A 19,805-nucleotide genomic window follows, 5' to 3' on the forward strand; every position below is an offset into this window, starting at 1 on the left:
TATTCTGTTATGTTAAAACCTATTGGTCTATCTTGCACTTTGAATGAATTTTTTTATAATGCATGATTTTGTAACGACATTGACCATGTGGAAAAAAATGATCTTCTGAAATACACACATCTTCAAAAGGTGGATTCATTTCATATAATAAATTGTCCAGTCACATTTGTTAATATCGCTGTTGAGTTCATAAAGTATTTAAATATTGAGAACTGTCACACTCATGACAGTAGATGCGAGTTTTCCAAAATTTCAATTTCGATTGCAAAGTTTCAATGTTAAAATTAGCAAAACAAATGACATTATTTATTACCCTTAAAATGACAAGCTTTCTTCATTTGTTTTGAAAAAATGTCTGCTAATTTTCTAAGTTTAAGTTGCTATGGTTTGTCTGTCATTTATCCTTTCCAGTAAAAATTATGCTCCATGAAAAAAAAGTGGCTAGTTCAGCTAGCAACTTAAGTAATCACACAAACACTTTTCTACAAAGCTGCTATTAAACTTTAGTAGGTAGCAGAATTTTTTATGTAGCCTTCCCATTTTGTCACACACTATTAGAAAGACATGTACTCAAAGTTGCGATTTAATAAAATTAATATTGTTTTTACTACTTCATAAAGGAATTTCTTAGTTAAAACTGGCATTTAAAAAAATGGGGAGTATATGGCAGTAAAGAATGCAATGACTAGTAGTACATTGTGGACCCACTGCTTTGATTTGTGCTAGGGTACCAGCAATTTTACCTACCATTGCTTTTATACCATCACTGGAAATGTCAACACAGTAACAGAAAACAAATAACGTTTAATTTTTATTATAAAAAATGTTTTGACATTAAAGACTACCTGAAAGAGTCCTGAGGGAGTTTTCAGGAGTCCACAAACCATATTTTAAAAGCCTCTGCTACAGGATGACCTGGGTAAGGTGGAAATAGTTTTTCACTACCCTGATCCACCACCAATAGGGATATTGTGTTCAGTAAGTAGCCTATAGATGTAGTCATTTGGTTAGCATTTATGGGTACGCTTTTAAGTTCTTCAGAATTAGGAATGCTAGTTTTGATTTCCTCTACATTAGAGCCATGGTATATAAAGAGAGATGAGAAACAGTGACTCAGTGAGGAAAGGAAGAGAATGGGAAAAGTCAGGGCTATTTATGGACGGTGGAGCAGTGTATGTGTTGGGGAGTTTCCATTTTCCACTTGAGTGGTGAAGAACGTCAGAGAACTCCTGGCATATAATGACTCTCTAAACCCCTGCACTAAGAGACTTCATCAACCCATCTAGCAACCTAAGGCCATGTCCCTGGGATGACCCAGCCTCCTTTTGAGTTCCTGTCTAGAAAAGCTCAGGGCTGTCATACGAAATTCTTTGCTCTAACTGACACTGCATCATGAGAGGCTCATGATCTCCCTTTCTTAGAGTTTACTACAAAGGGCTTCAAGCTTGTGAATCTTTTCTTTGTCCTCTTGACATGTACACATATTTCCTATAATGTAGGCATGTCTTTCTCAAGGACCTGAAAGCCATTTCTTTGAAATGTGGTCATCAGAAGGATAGGAGCTCTGTCTCACAGTCTCTGTGAAGAGATAGAAATCCTAACTTCCATAATAGCCAGCCAGCCAACCAACCCAGCTGGCCTAATTGCATTTTCACCCATCAACTCTTTGCTATTTTTCTCTTCCCTGACTCTGCTTGGGACCTCTTCCCTTCCCTACTCTCTCATTCTCCCTTTAAAAAGTCCAGTCACCTCTGTGCAAATCATAAACTGGAATGGAGCTCAGCTCTTTCCCCTACATTCAGTGGATACCGAATACAGTCCTTTTCACCACTTCACTGTCTGACTTTGCTCATCTTTGACAGTGAGCTTACCATGGTAGGTGATGTCCTGCCTTATCTAAGTAACATAGTCGCCCCAGTCCTGAGTGCTGCTACGGAGCAGTGGGTCTTCAATTGTGATCCCCAGAGCAGCAGCATCACCTGTAAGAGCTTTTTAGAAATACAATTTGGGGCATCAGTCCTGATCTATTGAATCAATCACTCTGGGGTTGGGACCCCACAGTCTGTGGTCTAACAGGCTCTAAGTGATTCCGACGCTTGCTGATGTTTTTGACCACAATTGTAGGGAATAGCAAGTTTATCAAGGGCGCAATGGAGGCAAGGCTAGTGCTCAGCTTTTAGGGTCTTAATGCCGAAAGGGCGTCAAAACAGAGGAAATTCTCCAGCTGGGCTAGATCCCCCCTATCTTCCTGAGCTACTAGAAACTCAGTCTGGGCAATGCCACTTCCATCCTGTCCCAGAAGGGAGCACATGCAAGCTCCTCAGAGCCCACAGTCCCCAGAATGAAGCATGAGCTGCCCTGCTTTAGTACAGCTTCTCATGGAAGTGCCAGCTCTCCCCTGGCTAAGGGTTTGCTAGTAAAACTTAACCCAAGACTAGTGATAATCTTACAGATACTACATTGAGGAAAGAAGTCAGACAAAAAATAACGAATATTGTATGGCTTTATATCAAGTTCAAAATGAGGAAACATTGCCAAAATGACAGAATAGTAGTTGCCTCTGGGGGTTGGATATAGACTGGGAACTGGCCCTAGAGAACCCTCTGGAAATGACACCGTGTGCAGAAGTTATGTAGGTGTATAGAGATGTAAAGTCACATCAAACTATGTTAACACATGCGAATGTCTTTTTACCTCCATAAAAATTAGCCATAAACCTTCTAATATTATTATACATAATATGTTAAAGATATTTAGTTATATCTGATTTATATTTAATAGCATGAATTTAAAAAAGACATAAATAAGATAACTACTGAACTAAATAGGATAAAATCACACAAATGTGACCAATGCAGTGTGTTCTGTTCCTGCCTAGGGAAGCTCCATTGGCCGTGAAGCTGGTCATATCTGATTTAGAAGTATGGACATGAACAATTAGATGCAAAGAATGAAACCTACTTCATAGTTCAGAAAATATGAGGAAGTATCGGCATGCCAGGCTGTTTCTTGGCTCACGTGCAAACATGTGCACAGATACATTTCTCAACATTAGACCTAAAGCGCTTTCAAGGGAATAATTTTCAAAGCAATTGCATCCTGCTGTTAATAGCCAATTAACAAGTAGGAGATAATAACTCCTCAGTTGTATTGTGGGTAGGTAGAGCAGTGTAAAGGCAACTAATTAACACCCAGTCTTTTAACATACTAATTAATCTAGCCAGGCAAGAGCGGTTTATTCAGAATATGTTGAAGGCTCAGAGTCCCCCAAATTTCATTTTTCACCATGCCAATAAATAATTGAAGCCCACAGCTTTCATTTGTCCTATTCAGCCCTCTTCTTTGATGCCACTCAGCTTTGAAGTACCATCCCTAATAGAGGCAGAAAGCTATTTATCTATTTCTTTAATAGGCTCATGAATATTTCTTTGCTGTTATTCCTAGCCGGCACTTGCAAGTTCTTAACATTTCGAGTTTTCTCTCCTGGGTCATATTTTCTTTAGCTGTCTCTTTCACTTTGTGTGTTATGTTAGCTTTGGTCATGATAATAACATTAGATAATAACACAGGTTACTTGGGATTTTCTCAAGACTAGTAATTTAGCATACTGCTTTATTTAGTGTAATGCTTTGTAAACTTTATGATGCTGCAATATCATCTAGAGAAGTTTGTAATGAAATGTAGATTTCTGGGCCTCACCTCTCTCCCTCCTGCCCTCCGATGATTTCAGTTCAGAAATTCTGGGATGGGCCTAGACTCTGCATTTTAGACAGTTTCCCAATCCCTACATTCCCCAGTGATTTGAAGGCAGATGACTCTACTTGGAGAAATACTCCTTCGGTAGACAACTGAAGTCTTTGGCAATTTTGCCTAGTTGAGAAGTAAATTTTTAGGAAAGAGTAGGATAACAATTTTTAAAATGTAAGCCTCTTACTTGGGTCTCTGAACTTCTTCTTGCTTGAGTGATGAACAAATTAAGAAATAAAAGAAGGAAATAGCAGATGGGGGGCTGAAATATCCTCCTAATTACTGATAAGGGCAGATTTGTAGGATGAGGTTAAGTGTGAGAGCCAAACAGGCCACCAACGAACCCCAGAATGGGGCAGCCTGTCCTCAGTCTCTGTTCGGTGAGGCAGGCTTTCCTGTGCTTCAGGCAGGAACAAAAAGGAACTGTTTTCTGGGGCAGCTTGTGCTAAGATGTGGAGCTGAGAGAAGTACACCAAGGTTACGCTTCCCAAATTGACCAATCTAATACATGACTTTACCTTCTGGGGAGTGGAGAGAGCCATGGGGGTCACCTTTACTTGTCAGGAAATAGCAGAAATAGACTAAGCAGTGTTTCTCATCTCTATCTACACCTCTTAGTACTGGCCAAAAATCAAAGTTTGACAACACACTGAGCTCGCTGGGCTCTAAGGGAACAGGCCCTCTAGTGGGAATGCAATTTGGTGCAAGTTTCACCGAGGGCAACGTCTCAAGATATGACAAATGCTTATTTCACTTAGCATTGTGTCCTCTAGATGCATCCATGTTGTCCCATGTGACAGAAGTTCATTCTTTTTTTAAGGCTGAACAATAGTCTATTGTGTGTATATACACTGTGTATATATACACAATATTGTATATATTTGGTTTATCTATTCATCTATTAACAGATGTTTAGGTTGATTCCATCAGCAGGGTGATAATAGTCAATAATAATGCATATTTCAAAATAACAAAGGGAGTGAATTTCAAATAGATCATCACTAAAAAGTCAAGTAAATGAGGTGATGGATATGTTAATTAGCTTGATTTAATCACTCCACATTGTATACATATATTAAAACACATTGTACTCTGTAGATGTAATTATGATTTGTCAATTAAAAATAAACTTAAAAAATGCAAAAAGCTACAAATGCACATATCCTTTGCCTCTGCAGGTCCCCTTTTAGAAACATCCTATAGGTGTACTTAGAGGTATGCCATGGTGAATTTGTAAGGACAATCATTGAACCATTGCTACTAAGAGCAAAATATTGAAGTCTCCATTAATAGGAGACTTTTAAATAAGCCATGACACGTCCATATAATGGAATACTACAAGAGCATAGAACACATGGGAACTTTTAATTTTCTGATATGGAACAATCTTTAAGATATATTTTTTAATGAAAAAAGCAAGATTAGAATAGTGCATATCATAAGCTGCTATTGATGTAAACCAAAAAGGGATTGGAACGAAAATATTATTGGTTTGCACCACACAGAATATCTCTGGAAGGATAAGCAAGAAAGGGATGGTATGGGCTGCTTCTGAGAAGAAATGGGTGGCTGGGAAGGAGAGTGAGAACATTTCAAAATTATGTATGATGTTGTCCATTTTGAAATTTTAATCATATGAATGTTACCTATTCAAACCATTAAATTAAAGCAATAGAAAATTGACTCAAGATGACTCAGCTATCTTGATGCCTACTCTCATATTGGTCAGCATCTTTTCATCTAACTCTAGTAGAGTATTTTACCTCCCACAGATAATCCCAAAGGACCCTGTCTTCCCCAACCTGGCAGTATCTCCCTGGACCTGGGCCCTTTCCTGATCCAGTCCTCACCTTCCTTCCATGTTTGTGTCCCTGTTTCTGACAGCAGCTCAATTCTTCAGCCAAGCCTGTCTCCGTCCGGTCCTCCATGTCCCTTCTCCCTGTGGCTCTGGGATCTGCAGTCTGGCCCTGCCTGTGGATGCTCCTCTCCTCCCTCTCTCTGGAGCTCAAGATGTAGCCACATTCTCCTCAAAATGAAGCCTTGAGGATGACCATAGTTACATGTGGTTTCTTTCTCCTCTGAATGTCAATAGCCCCTCTGTCTGCATCACTTGTCCAGTACCAAATCAGCTGCCTAAGGTAGCTAACTTTTTGTGTTATGTGGGGGGTTACAAATTTACTCTCAATCAATTGAGACACATAGATGAAATGGGCTCTCCTCATGTCTGTAGCTGATCTGGTCTCTTTCTAAGCCTCCACGTATTGTGATGAGGGAAAAACCAAGCAACATGTGTGGTTATTTCTGTCTAATCCAATAGTCAATTAATCTATAAACCAATCTCTCACTTGGGATAGGCAATGTTTAATGTTTATTTGCTTTATCAAAGGATTCATTATAGGCTTAGTTAAACAGAGAAATTTCCTGTTTATAAATATTATAAATATATAATTATTTCCTTCTAAATAAATGGCTTTTAGTTAGTGTGACTGCATAATTTCCTATCTAAAGTGAGACAATTTTGAGAAAGAAAGGGGATGCCAATTGGATGGAACATGAGGATCTTAGGTAAAAACCGGGACTATCCCGGGAAAACCAGGGTATATGGTTATCCTACTTTGAACATACATAAATTCAGGGATTCTTAATCACAACGGGGTGGCTGACTTGTCCTCCCTTTCAACTCCTTCAGGCCCTCAACTGGTTTCTAATCTGGGCAGTCTGACCCCACACCTACATCATGGTGGGGGCACCATGGCAGATGTGCTGGCTCTGAGGTTATACAATGCAGCAGGAATGCTTATGCAAGAAGGTTTCATCTAAGTTAATATGTATCCAACCATCAAAAATTATCTTGTCCACCTGAAAACAAAGTCTTTACAAAAATAGAAATGTCAAAGATGGGGGGTTAAGTATCTTGATGACCTAATACATTTTAAAAACACACATTTTATGAAAGTATGTTTTGCACATTTTGCATTGACAATGTCTCCTGGGACCTTTACAGCAACCATTAAAGTTGTAGTACCATAACTGAGGCTGACAGGTTGCTTTGCTTGGATGACTCAGCTAAATACATTAGTCTTCAGAGCCTCATGCTCTCTTCTCTCCTCCTGTCCAATATGGTGGCCAAGAAGATGGAGGAAGGAGTGGTTTATGTGACCTCATAGGACTGGGGTGAAAAGTCTAGCCCACCTGGACTTGGGCTAGACTTTTGGGTCTGCTAGTCTGGTCCACACCCGGACATCCTGCTTCCATCCACTGCTTGTGTTGGCTGCTGCCACCACTGCTGCTATTAAATCTGCTTCTCATGTTTTCCAGTTTCTCCTGGGTCTTTTCTTTCTTCTCTGTCTCTGTAGACTTCCCTTGACATCTAGGGACCAGAAACCCCTCTGAAACTCTGTTGTATCCATCAGCCAGCCCCTGGTCTGGGCCTTCTCTTCCCACACACCTAGCTGACCCCAGCAGGCTCCATGGCTGGTCTGTTGGCTCTCAGCTTTGCATTCCCTGTGCACTGAAAACCAGAGAAACCTGGGAGAGCAAACCTCATCTGTTTACTGAGCCTCCTGTGCTGCTTTCTTGACTATCTAGGGGATCCTGCACTGGGGCAGTGCTGGTCTGCAGGACGAGCTCCCAAGTCCTAAATAGGGAGCTGGGCTAAAAGCCATCTGCCAGCGACGTGTTGATCAGCTACCTCTCTCTTCTCCAAAGCTTTGTGCTTTAGGACATACATCTGATCTTTTGGATTTACCTCTCCCCTACTTTGTCCCCACATTCCACTGGACTCAAAGGGATCTTTTCACAGGTTTTCTGGAAAGCAGATACTGAGATATAGCTGAGTATATAGAAGGCTTATTAGGGAGTCCTCTAGTGATCACCACCTATGGAAGGCACAGGAAGGAAACCTGACTGGGTAGAGGGGTAAGCGGTATTCTGCCGCAGTCTTGATGGCTCCAGACAGTCTTAAGGGAACTCTGAAGCTGGGATGCCCTTCCGAGGTATCCTGGGTTGGGGCAAAAGGGACAGGCCTTTACATTGCCCTGCATCTACCAGTTATTGGACAGGAGCTGCCCTGCCAAGGTGCATAGCCCAGGCAAAATGACTCTTCAGCTAAGGCAAGTTCCTAAGAAGGCCGACAGAAAGGGCTTCCTGGGAAGCCATAGTATCTGAGAACCTCGGTGTCCACCACCGTTAGAATTTTCCTTTACCTTTTCTATGTCTTCTTTTGACTCTGGGCGAGCCATCATAGGTAGAAAATCATAGTATCTATATTGTGGAAAAAGTCTGTGATTTAATATGCCAAGACTAGTCCTTGATATGTTAACTGGGAGCTAAAAAAATTTAGAGTATTGTTTCATTTTTAACAATGTCTGCCTTATGACCAATTATCTTGCATGCAAATGCTATTTTGAATTTTGGAAGCTCAATTATAATCTTTTCTTTCTCTTTGCAGTTCTTCTATAATAATCCCAATACCCCCAAAGTATCAGATTCAATAATTTGGGCTAATTAGGGAGAAGGTTCTGTACACAGAAAAACCCAAAAGAAGATCACAGAATTATTTTTAAAAATTTTTGTGGTTTACTCTCATATATGCTTTTCTCTTTCCTTCTGCCTCAAAGTTACTTGAGAGCTGCTGGCAGGGGCATGTTATTCTTTAGCTTTTTTATTTCTCCCATTGTATTTATACAAGGCTTTGAGCACATATATTAGTTATATATGTAACAAATTACTCCAAAATTTAGCACCTTAGCAGTAAACACGTCACCAGATGCTGAAGGTCAGGAATTTGGGAGCAGCTTAGCTGGGTGGTTCTGACTCAGGATCTCTCATGAGGCTGCAGTCAAGCCATTGTCCAGGTCTGCAGTCACCTCAAGGCTTGGCTGGGGCTGGAGAATCTACTTCCAAACTGAGGCCCTTGCCGGCTGTTGGCCGGAGCTTCAGGTCCTCACCAGTAGGTGTCTTCACAGGGCTGCTACAACATGGCAGTTTGCTTCTCCAAGAGCAAAGGATGAGAGAGAGAGAGAGAGAGAGAAATTGCATATGTGATTGGTCACCAAGATCATCCCTGGTACAATAGGGAGGGGACTATACAAGGGTGTGAATATCGCAAGGAGGGGATTGCTGGGGGACATCTTGGAATCTTGGAGACTGGCAGCCACAACTAGCTATAAATTCTTGGCACATTGGAAAAGATTTGGGTTTGAGACTCAGATATGGATTGAAAATAACTCACTCTGCCACTCACTACCTGTGTGACTCTGGGCAAGTCCCTTTAACTTAGTTAACTTAGTTCCAGTTTGCTATAAGGATTGTAATACCTTCTTTGGAACAGTGTTGGGAATAACAAATGAGGTAAATATGCAGAAAGCCTTGCCCAAGAGGAGTGCCAGTAGAGGGACATAATAAATGATAGCTGTTGTTATGGAGAAGATCTGAATTTTTCCCCACTCATACATCATGTGACGTTATCTGCCCCAAGCAAGTGGTCACCCTTAGGCCCAGTGAGTATTTCAGGTATTGATCTGCAGAACTGGGAAGTGATCCACTCAGCCCAAGATCTGCATCTTTAGTGGTCTTACATCCCTCTCTTTTCTGGACAGAGGGACAGTCCTCAGCCGAACCGAGGAAACAGCACTTCTGGTTTAGGTAACCCGGGGTACCTTTGCCCCCTCCAATTTTTCTTGCTTAATGTCAAGGCAAATTAGTTATTGCAATTCAATTTCTTGAGCTGTGTTTGTCCTGGTCCCAAAACAACCCCAGGGGAGGAGACTGGATGTGATTCTAATTTGCTGTAATCACAGTTGATATTATCATTGTTTTGAAGATTTGTATTTTCTCTGACAAAATGTCAAACATATGAGGCAAATTTTATTCTGAATTTTAAATTAAATATTTAAAAATACATGAATGGTCTGAAAATAATTACCCTTTGAAAGCTATCTGGAACTCATGCAGCTCCTAATAGGTGCCAATTGGCTTACAGATGCCATTGATTAACATAAGGGGGAAAATCCAGTCTTACATTAATTATATGCTGAAAATTCTTAATATGGGAAACGTATTTAAGCATTGCTTTACCTCTGCTGGGGTGGAGCATATGTTTTTAGTTACACTCAGATTGTTCTAACTGGTCAAATGTTCTTTGTTCTTAAATGGAAAACTGTAACCTTTAATACAAATAATGAATTTTGTCAGGGATTTCTGTGTGTATTGTCCAAACATGTTCCTTTGGAAGAAAGCAAATAAGAAAAACAATTAAGCTTGCCAGATGGAGAATTTAGTGTTTTAGTTTTTCTTTTTCATATTATCCAGGAATTATTGGTTTCCTAAATAATGCACTGCTGGGTGAATTCCCAAGTGCATTTCAGATATAATTTGATTTACATGCATCTTTCCAGGAACATATGTACCCTATCAAGAGAGCTCTGGTTATGTGATTACGATTACCATTGTACCTGACCACCCTTTCACACATGTAACAGGCACACAGTGGAACAAGAGCATTTTGAAACCTACAATGTAATTCTAAATGGGAATTTGCTACAGAAATTAGCTCACTTCAGGCATCTTTTGATGCATATCTAAAGTTTAGAAGGCGCTGCAGGAGGAAAGTCAATAAATAATTTATCCTTCTTTTCAACTCTTTATGCATTTTTTTCCCTTTAGCTAATTCTCCTAAAGTTGTGTCTTTCGTTAAGAACTCGAAAGAATTATTTTCTTTTACTCAGACTCATAAATATTTCCTTTTCTATTATCACTGATAGTTGAAACACGTTTAAATAAAATTTCTTTCTCCTAAAGGTATGCTATTTTATCTTTGTTCGTGGAATGAAATGAAATTAAAATCTGCTATACTTTAAATTTCAGGACTCAGGTCAGTCTATTAAAGTGAATGCTGAACCACTTTTTAGAGAGATCACTTTATTTTTTGAAACTAGTACATTCAAATCTCAGAATATAAACAGAATCTCGGAATATAAGTCTTTGCTTTTTATTTGCTTTGTATTTAAATATTTAGAAGGTTTGTTTACATTAAAATAGTGCCTGTTTATTTAAAAAAATTTGAAAAATGCATAAACATTTAAAGCACATCCTAATGGTTCATTTACTCAGAGGTACATGTATGGATATTCTTGTGTATGTTTTTCTTTTTCCCACAATTTTAGAAATATTTATTTGGGGTTCTGAATCTGATTGAAAGTCTGCCTAAGAGAAGTCTTTTTGAGAGAAATATCTAATTATAAGACTTTTCTCATAACAACAGATAATGGCTCATAAGCAATATTTTTATTATTAGGCTTCATCCAGATATCATTGTGATTGAGCCAAATAGCTTTCTACATTTTTTCCCCCACATTCATTAGTGTTGCCGGAAGAACCAAGTGTAATTAACTTAGAGGATAATTCTCCTTAGGACCCTTGTGATGAATTGTGCATTATGCTTCTTGGTAGTTCCTCTGGCCACTAGGCTGGGCCATTAATACAGTGACCGATATCATTATTCTTGACTATTTTAATTTGGATTTAAGTCTTGGTCATCTGGAGTACACCTTCAAGTAGTCATTTAGACAGTGGTCAATAGCTGGCATCTTTTTAGAGTATTGACATAACTAATTTTCTTCCCCTTGTCAGCTTTTTAATTTTAATTTTTTTTTTGAGACAGGGTGTCACTCTGTCGCCTATGTTGGAGTGTGGTGGCACCATCATAGCTCACTGCAGCCTCAAACTTCTGGGCTCCAGTGATCATCATCACACCTCAGCCTCCTAAATAGCTGGGACTATAGGTACCTGACTATTTTACTTTTTGTAGAAATGGTGACTTTCTATGTTGCCAGGCTGGTCTCAAACTACTGGGCTCAAGGGATCCTTTTGCCTTAGCCTCCCCAAGTGCTGGGATTACAGGCATGAACTTACTAAAAATTTCTCCCAGCCAATTTTTAATTTATCAATTATGTGGTTCTATTGCATCTACAAAGCCTTAATGATGCAATAATGTTAAAGATCCCAAGTGTGGAGTCAGAAATATCTAGATTCAATACCGGTTCTACCAGCTATCTGGCTTTACAAGTTAATGTGCCTCTTTCCTCATCTGTAAAAAGAGGATAATGGCATCTGTCTCATAGGATTGCTGTAAGGATGAAATAATAGGATATACCAAAACACTTGGAGAGTGCCCAGCATGTAGTAAATCTCAATACATATTAGCTAAGATTTCCCTAGCACAGAGCAATATTTTCCTCCACCCTCAACTAAAGGCTCCCTAACTTCAACTGATTTGCTAGCCATCACCTGATTCAGCAAATCTATGATTTTGCAGCTTAACGACGAACCTAGACCACACCATGGAGAAGGGGAGGCATCTTTTTCTTTGATTCAGGTAGGGGGTTCAGGAATGTCTTGGCTTCTGATGTATCCTATTTTAAAGGGAAGAATCGGGGGTGGGTGTAAGTAATCGATGATTATTACATCCCTTCCACAACTAGAATAATTAGAAGTTTTCCAAACTGAAGGCCTCGTGATTCTCCAACGTCCTGTACAGTCGTCAACACCCTAGGACATTCTGGGGCATTTTCTTTTGCCAAAGATTCTGTTGAGTAGCATTTTGTGTTTTCCTCCTTACAACAAATATCCAACGTCATGATGCTATTCCTGGGAGAAAATAGGCGCCAGGCTGCTTCTGAAGGATAGCTCTGAAATTAAATAGTATTAGAGTTGACATTAAGTTTGCCTCAATAATTAAAATTTGAAAAGTCCAGAAAGAGAAGCTCTGCTTCTTGCAAATATCTTGGCACAAACATTTAAAGGTATCTTGTTCAGGTGTGAATTGGAGAGTAACAATAGGAATAAGACTGGGGCACCTGCCTGCATGGCATAGAAATATGACAGGAGGTGAAAAAGAGGTCCTCAGGCCTGCAGTGATCCACAGAGGGTCTCTATCCCAGTGGTTCTCAACCAGCACTGGTGACTTGTCGGACCAGGTAATTCTCTGTTGTAGGAGATTGTCCTGTAAGATGTTTAACAGCATTACTGGCTTTTACCCTTTAGATGACAATAGCACGCCCCAACCCCACGCACACTTGTATTCCCCAGTTGTGACAACATAAAATGTCCCTAACCATTGCCATATGTCCCTTGGAGGCAAAGCCATTCCCGGTTGAAAACTGCTAATTTATGCCAAGGTCTTCTGCTACCTTACACTGAATGTTTGGTCCCTCTCTTAATTGTGGGCATTGATGCTTTAGAGTAACAGTTAGTAATCCACAGCCTGTGGACCACATCTGTCTCACAGCCTGTTCTTATGAACTAATAGTTGTTTTTAAAGAAGAATATTTACAATCAATTTGATGATATCTGTCTTAGTCAGTTTGGGCTGCTATAAAAATATACTATGATATATAGGCTGGGTGGATTAAACAATGAACACTTACTTCTCATAGTTCTAGAGGCTGTGAAGTTAATGATCAAGGTGCCTGCAGATCTGGTGTCTGGCAATGTTCCTAGTTTGCAGATGGCTATCTTCTCATTGTTTTCTCACATGGCAGAAATCAGAAAGGAGAAGGAAGCTCTCTCAAGTCTGTTCTTATAAGGGCACTAATTCTGCCGAGAGGGCTTCACCCTCATGATCTTACTATCTCTCAAAGGCCATACCTCTAAATACTATCACACTGGAGATTAGGCTTCAACTTATAAATTTTCGGCGAAAATACAAGCATTCAGACCACAGCAGTAGCAAAAATTAACTTAGAACTCCAATTAATCAAAATGTTATCCCGAAAAACATACTCTGTTCTTTTCATGAGTAGACCTGTATTACAAAAAATTATATCCCATTATTATCACAATATATTATATAACATTACTTCTAAATTTCATCGGAAATTTATGAAAATTTGTGTTCTGTCTTGTTATGCAAACACTATCTACTAAGTTTGATTTTCTTGACCCTGAGCCTAAATATTTATTATCTGGTTTTATAGAAAAGTTTGCTGATCTGTTGCTTTTGCTTTAGAGCATCACATTTTAGTGAGCATCAGAATCACTTGGTGGTCTTGATAAAACACCCATTGCTGGGTCCCACCCATCAGTTTCTAATTTACAAGGTCTGAAAGGGGATCCTGAGAAATTGTTTCACATAAGTTCCTGGGTGGGGCTGCTGTTGCTGCTCATAGACCATGCTTTGAAATGACAGTTTTAGACTAATCGTGCTAAAAATGTTCAGAGACTGAAGATTTGTTTTGTTTCTTGATGGAATGGCTCTCCTGCTAACATTTGGCATGGAAACTGGTCTTCTTTTGGAAAGTGAAGAAGTACTTAAAAATTTATTTCAAGATATATGCAACATATGTTTTTTGAGTGTCTACTTTGCACTGGGCACCAAGAAAGGCAAAAACCAAAGATGAATGAGAAATAGCTCCTGCCTTGCCTTTCTAGTTGACAGGTGAAGGAAGGAGGGAGGGCCTATGAGGGGTCTTCAAAAAGTTCATGGAAAATGCATATTATGAAAAATTATGCAAGAATTTTATTTTTTTGCACCAACATAAACTGGTGCTAATTTGTTATAACATGTCTGAACAAGATCTAGTTTGAGGAACTAAAAAGGAAAAGGACCTTCATCAGAGAAACATGAATTCTGCTAAAACTGAAGCAAGAACAAACATCAAATTTATGGCAAAGCTTGGCTGGGAGAATGGTGAAATCATTGACACTTTATGAACAATTTATGGGGGAAATGTCGCAAAGAAATCAGCTGTTTACAATGGGGTAACTCATTTTAAGAAGGGAATAGATGATGTTGAAGATACAGCCCACAGCAGCAGCCCATTCACATCAATTTTCCAGGAAAAAAAAATCTAGTTTATGCCCTAATTAAAGAGGACCAATGATTAACAGCAGAATCAATAGCCAACACTGTAGACATCTCGACTGATTCAGTTTACACAGTTGTAACTAAAACATTAAAGTTGAGCAAACTCTCCACCTGATGGGTGCCAAAACTCTTGTGCCCAGATCAGCTACAGACAAGAGCAGAGTTTTTAATGGAAATTTTAAACAAATGGGATCAAGATCCTGAAGCATTTGTTTGAAGAATGTAACAGGAGATAAAAACATGGCTTTCTCAGTATGATCCTGAAGACAGAGCACAAGCAAAGCAATGACTGGTAAGAGATGGAAGTGGTCTGGTTAATGCAAAAGCAGACTTGTCAAGAGCGAAGGGCATAGCAACAGTCGTTTGGGATGCTCCAGGCATTTTGTTGACTTTCTGGAGGGCCAAAGAATGATAGCATTTGCTTATTATGAGATGTTTTGAGAAACTTAACCAAAGCTTTAGCAAAAACAAAACAAAACAGGCCAGGCATGGTGGCTTACACCTGTAATCCCAGCACTTTGGGAGGCTGAGGTGGGCGGATCACCTGAGGTCAAGAGTTCAAGACCAGCCAACATGGCAAAACTCCTGGCTAAAAATCTAATGCAGGATGGCATAACTCCTGCACCAAAAGGAATGATCAGAAAGAGAAGATGAACACAAAAAAGGACAAAAGGCTTTAGCACAGGACTTGACAGCATGTAAGCTGTGCATTGGGTGTGCTAAGCACAAGAGAAATTTGAAGACAGATCTAATCATGATTCGTGGTGGCAAGTGACAGAAACCAACCTGAGTTAACTTGGACAAAAAGGAGAAATCATTGAAAGACTTCTGAATTGTTTTAGATCAAGGATTGACAGAGTTCTTCTGTAAAGGTCCAGATAGTGAGTATTTTCCTATGGTTTCTGTCCCAGTGACACAACTCAGCCTCTGTATTGTGAAAGCAGCCGTGGATAATTTGAAAGCAGACAAATGCCTGTGGCTATGTCCTAATAAAGCTGTATTTACAAAAATAGGCTGACCAGATTTGTCTTGTAGACCCTTAGTTTGCGGACAGCCATTTTAGATTATTCAAGGAGTCTGCATAACCAAATAATAAAAGGGTCACACAGGCAGCCAAGTTCAGAACAGTTAGAACCTGGGACCTGAGGCCCTGTAGGACCTTCTTTCTTTGCCTTGGTTGTCCTCAGTTTCTCCATTCTCATTGCAGACTATCACAGTAAGCTCTCAACTCCTAGCAGCTTGTACCCTGCAACTTCTGCAGAGGGTGGGGAAGGGGGTGCCTAAGTTCCTTTCAGTTTTAAGAAGAAAATCTCAAAGAAGGACTCTGATTAGCTGTCTCTGTCTCTATATGTATGTATGTATGTATGTATGTATGTGTGTGTGTATATATGTAAGTGTCTGTGTATATATATGTAAGTGTGTGTATATATATATATATGTAAGTGTGTGTGTATATATATATCTGATTTTGAAATTTTGGCTACCATCTAAAAAAACATGCTTAGTTTTTCTTAATTGAGTGGAGAAGACTATATTGTATTATTGTGTAGGGTATTTCAAGACCTTGGAAAAACAATAAGTTCACTCCGTGTTCATGAAAGTCCCATGTGATAGCTCTTAAGTGGAGAGCCAAGACTCCTCTGTCTGATTCCAAAGCCCAGGTTCTCAACTTCCGGGAACTTTTCCCCAACCGTACTTTGTATTATTAGAAACATCACACCATTAAGGGGGTACCATAAACGGGGCGATAACTTCAGGCCATCTGGGAGGAATTTGTGTCGGACTGACCTTTTCTTCCAGGAGTCCTGGGTTTGGGGCCTTTCTTCGTATTAGGGTATTGTGGGACTGAAATGGATTGCTTTTCTACTTGCCCATCACAGAGATTAATAGCTGTCCTGTTTGAAAAGAGTATTAGGAGTGGCCACAATCAAGCTCTCCTGATGGTTTTCCCTCCTTGTCTTTAATGACTTCTCTGTCAGAGCTGTCCTCTCTAAATTGAGCCACAATTTCTTCCTGTGCACTTAGAACTGGAGGCTTTGTTCTTCCTCTGGAGGCAGGGCCTCAATTGCTCTCCTTTCTCAGGTAATAGAACTTAATTTACTGAAAGAAGTTTTTTTTTTTTTTTTTTTTTTTTTTTTTTCTTCCTGTGGGGTTCAAAGATAGCTGGGTGTTTCAGTTTCAGTAAAACCTATGTTCAATAAAACTGTTCTTGGGAGCATTCTGAATGAACACCTTAGCTCCTGTTCAGGACCACTCAACAGAGAAAATGGCCAAGTACAAGAGAGAACCTCTAAATGTCATTTGTAATCAAGTCAGTTCTCTGTGCTACTTACCCAATCAGCCAACAAGAACTTTTTCCTTTGTGTGTGTTTTAAATGGACCTCTACTTCTTTATGAAGATTTGAGGGTGGTGATGATCTAGACTTTGATGAGGACATCTGTGTTTATGTAACGTTCATATCTTTAAAAATAGGCTCTGAAAATCTATTATATCTAAGGAATAAACCAGAACCCTATTTATCACCATCCCCAAGGAAGAAAAAAATCAAAGTTTTGGTTTTGATGAAAAATTAATAGAGAGGAAGAAAATGAAGAAAGAAAAATTAAGTGCTGATCCATTATGTTTTTCCACTCACAGACATGACTGAAACCTCTGCTACAACAGCCTCTAATATAGAGCAGAATTTGATATTTTTCGGGTCCCTCTTGGGAGGCAATAGATGTAGTGAAAAATTAACAGGTTTGGAGATTGACAACTCTAGGTTAGAATCTGGCTTGGTGTCACTGTGTGATATCAGGCTCTTTACTCAACCTCTGTGAGTCTCCGTTTTTCAGTTGGCAAAGTAAGTGTAGGACCGTAAGGTCTTGGACCAGGTGTTAGGGACCCAGTGAGAATGTCTCTGAGCATGTAATCTAAGTAATGCCTCCCTTCACTCTTTATTAGGCCATCCTGTTTATTTCCTTGCACAATTGTTTCTTCACTTGTCATCTATATCTCCGGACTGGAGTGTACACTCCTGGAGGGAAGTATTTCATGGGTCTTTTCCAGTGCTGTGGACTTACCAGCCTAGACTGTACTTTGTACATTGTAAGCCTTCTACGAAGTTTTGCTGAATTAGTGGGTGGATGAATGATTGAATACCTACTTCATAGAGTTACTTACTATGACGACTTTTTCAGTCCATGTTTGTAAAGCATCCAGTACCATGCTTAATATACAGCAACATCTTGAAATAGATATATCCATGCAGTTTAGGAAGAACACCCACTCTAAGGGAGAGGGAGATTTAGTGAATTCTTACCATTTTATGTTGCCTCAGCATTCATCTTGAATACAGGTTTAAACTTCTTGTACCAGAAACAGGGCTCAGTCACCCTGGACACAGTTTCCAGTTTTAAACCACATCCAAGTGGCACAAGCTGGTGGCCAAAGATAAGAACTTAGAGGCATCTCTCTGGCCTAGCCATTGGGCTCCCTGCTTTTCTACCACTCCCCTTAAAAGAACCATGCAGACATTTGCCTATGAACTTAAAGTGACCCACACCCTACTCCCTTAGATGTGCCACTAGTTACCACACATGCCCCTTCTTTCTTTCTGACTTTTCCTTCTTGCTTGGTGACCGGAGAACTCACAACACCCTCACTGTTCAGGATCTCTAAGTAAAAATCTCTGCACGTGTTTCCTGTTATGGTGGTGCATTGAATTTGCACCTTTCGTCTGAAGACCTGGGGGTTGCCCCAGGCTGGGTCATCCCTGGGACCCTGAGGAAAATGCAAAGCTGCGCTCCCAGCATCAGAGCAACGGTTGGGCAGGAATAAACTGGACGCAGGTCAGACAAGAGCCACAAAGGCATCTGCCGGTATAAACAAGTTTCCTGTGTGAGGGACTCCCTGGTTGCAGTTCGGACAATCAGGCATTAGGCTGTCCACGAGGTAAGGGAGTATTTTGTGAAAGGCACACTGCAACACTCACATCCAGCTCTATTCATTTCCTATTAGGAAAGGGTTGCTGGCTGCTCTGGTGCAGGAGCCCCAGTTTAGCTGGGGGCTCTCAAAACAGGGGTAATGCTCACATGACTCCTATAGGGTGGATTCGCCCAGGGATAGTCTTGTATGAGGGCTGAGGCAGTGCTCCCAAACTCAGATTTCTTAAGTTATTCTCTATATTTCAGAAAATCTAGTGAAAATCCTATATTTAGCCACCCTAAAACATCAGGTATAGGAACCTCAGAAGCAACTAGGGTGGTAATGTGGTAATCCTGGCTCTTTCATGCTGCTCAACCATGCTGCTTGGTGGTTATCTGTGTCTGCTTAATTTGAAGTAGAAAAATTAATTAGTTGGACATAATCAGTGCTGCTGCTTTAATGAACATAACCTTTGAAAACTTGGTGAGTGGGCAAGGTAGAGGAGAATGGGAACTCTCTGTGGTGGTGAATAGATTGGAGACCTCTGAGCTCAGGTGAGTGCTTTGAATCACAGAGTCCCAGCAGTCTGGTTGGGCTGGGAGATGATTGGGTTCATATAAGCTAATGAGCAGAAGGTATTGGGAAGAATGAGTTCAGAAGGAATAATTTAGCTAAGAGAACAAATTTCTCTCTCTTTGGTCCAGGTTCTTTAAGAGACTCAAATCTCGCAGTTAATTATACTCCAGTTATCCATCTTTTGTGACAATTCCCATTCTGGCTGGGAGACTGTTATTTGGTGGGGGGATGGGAGGAGGGGGTCAGTGCCAGGGGAGGGTGAATGGAGCTACATCTGGTACAGTTGGTTCTTTCCTGCTTTCTAGCAGAAGTCTGAGACTATTCTCAACTCCTTTTCATGAAGAAGAAGTAGCAAAAATAAGTAAATACATACAATAAATGCTGTTAAAATTGCGATTGTGGTTCGGGGCATTATGACTTAAGTTTGTGAGCACGAATCTCTTACCTATAGGAGCTCAGGCAAATTCCCCTTTAGGAAACAAAATGCTTACAAATTCGTAGCTGGAATAGTTGAATATCCTCCTGTCACAGATGTGGGGGAGTACATGAACCATGGCAAATTGCTTATTTGATGTTGGATTTTTCCCTTCATTATGAAAAGCACAGCTGTAATGCCATAGTTATGAAATCCATAGAGCAAGGTTAATCCTTAGGTGGGAATTCACATAGGTAATAATAATTCTTTTTTTTTTTTTTTTTTTTTTTTTT

The sequence above is a fragment of the Mandrillus leucophaeus genome, unplaced genomic scaffold (assembly GCF_000951045.1).
Source record: "Mandrillus leucophaeus isolate KB7577 unplaced genomic scaffold, Mleu.le_1.0 Scaffold80, whole genome shotgun sequence".
Classification (NCBI taxonomy): domain Eukaryota; kingdom Metazoa; phylum Chordata; class Mammalia; order Primates; family Cercopithecidae; genus Mandrillus; species Mandrillus leucophaeus.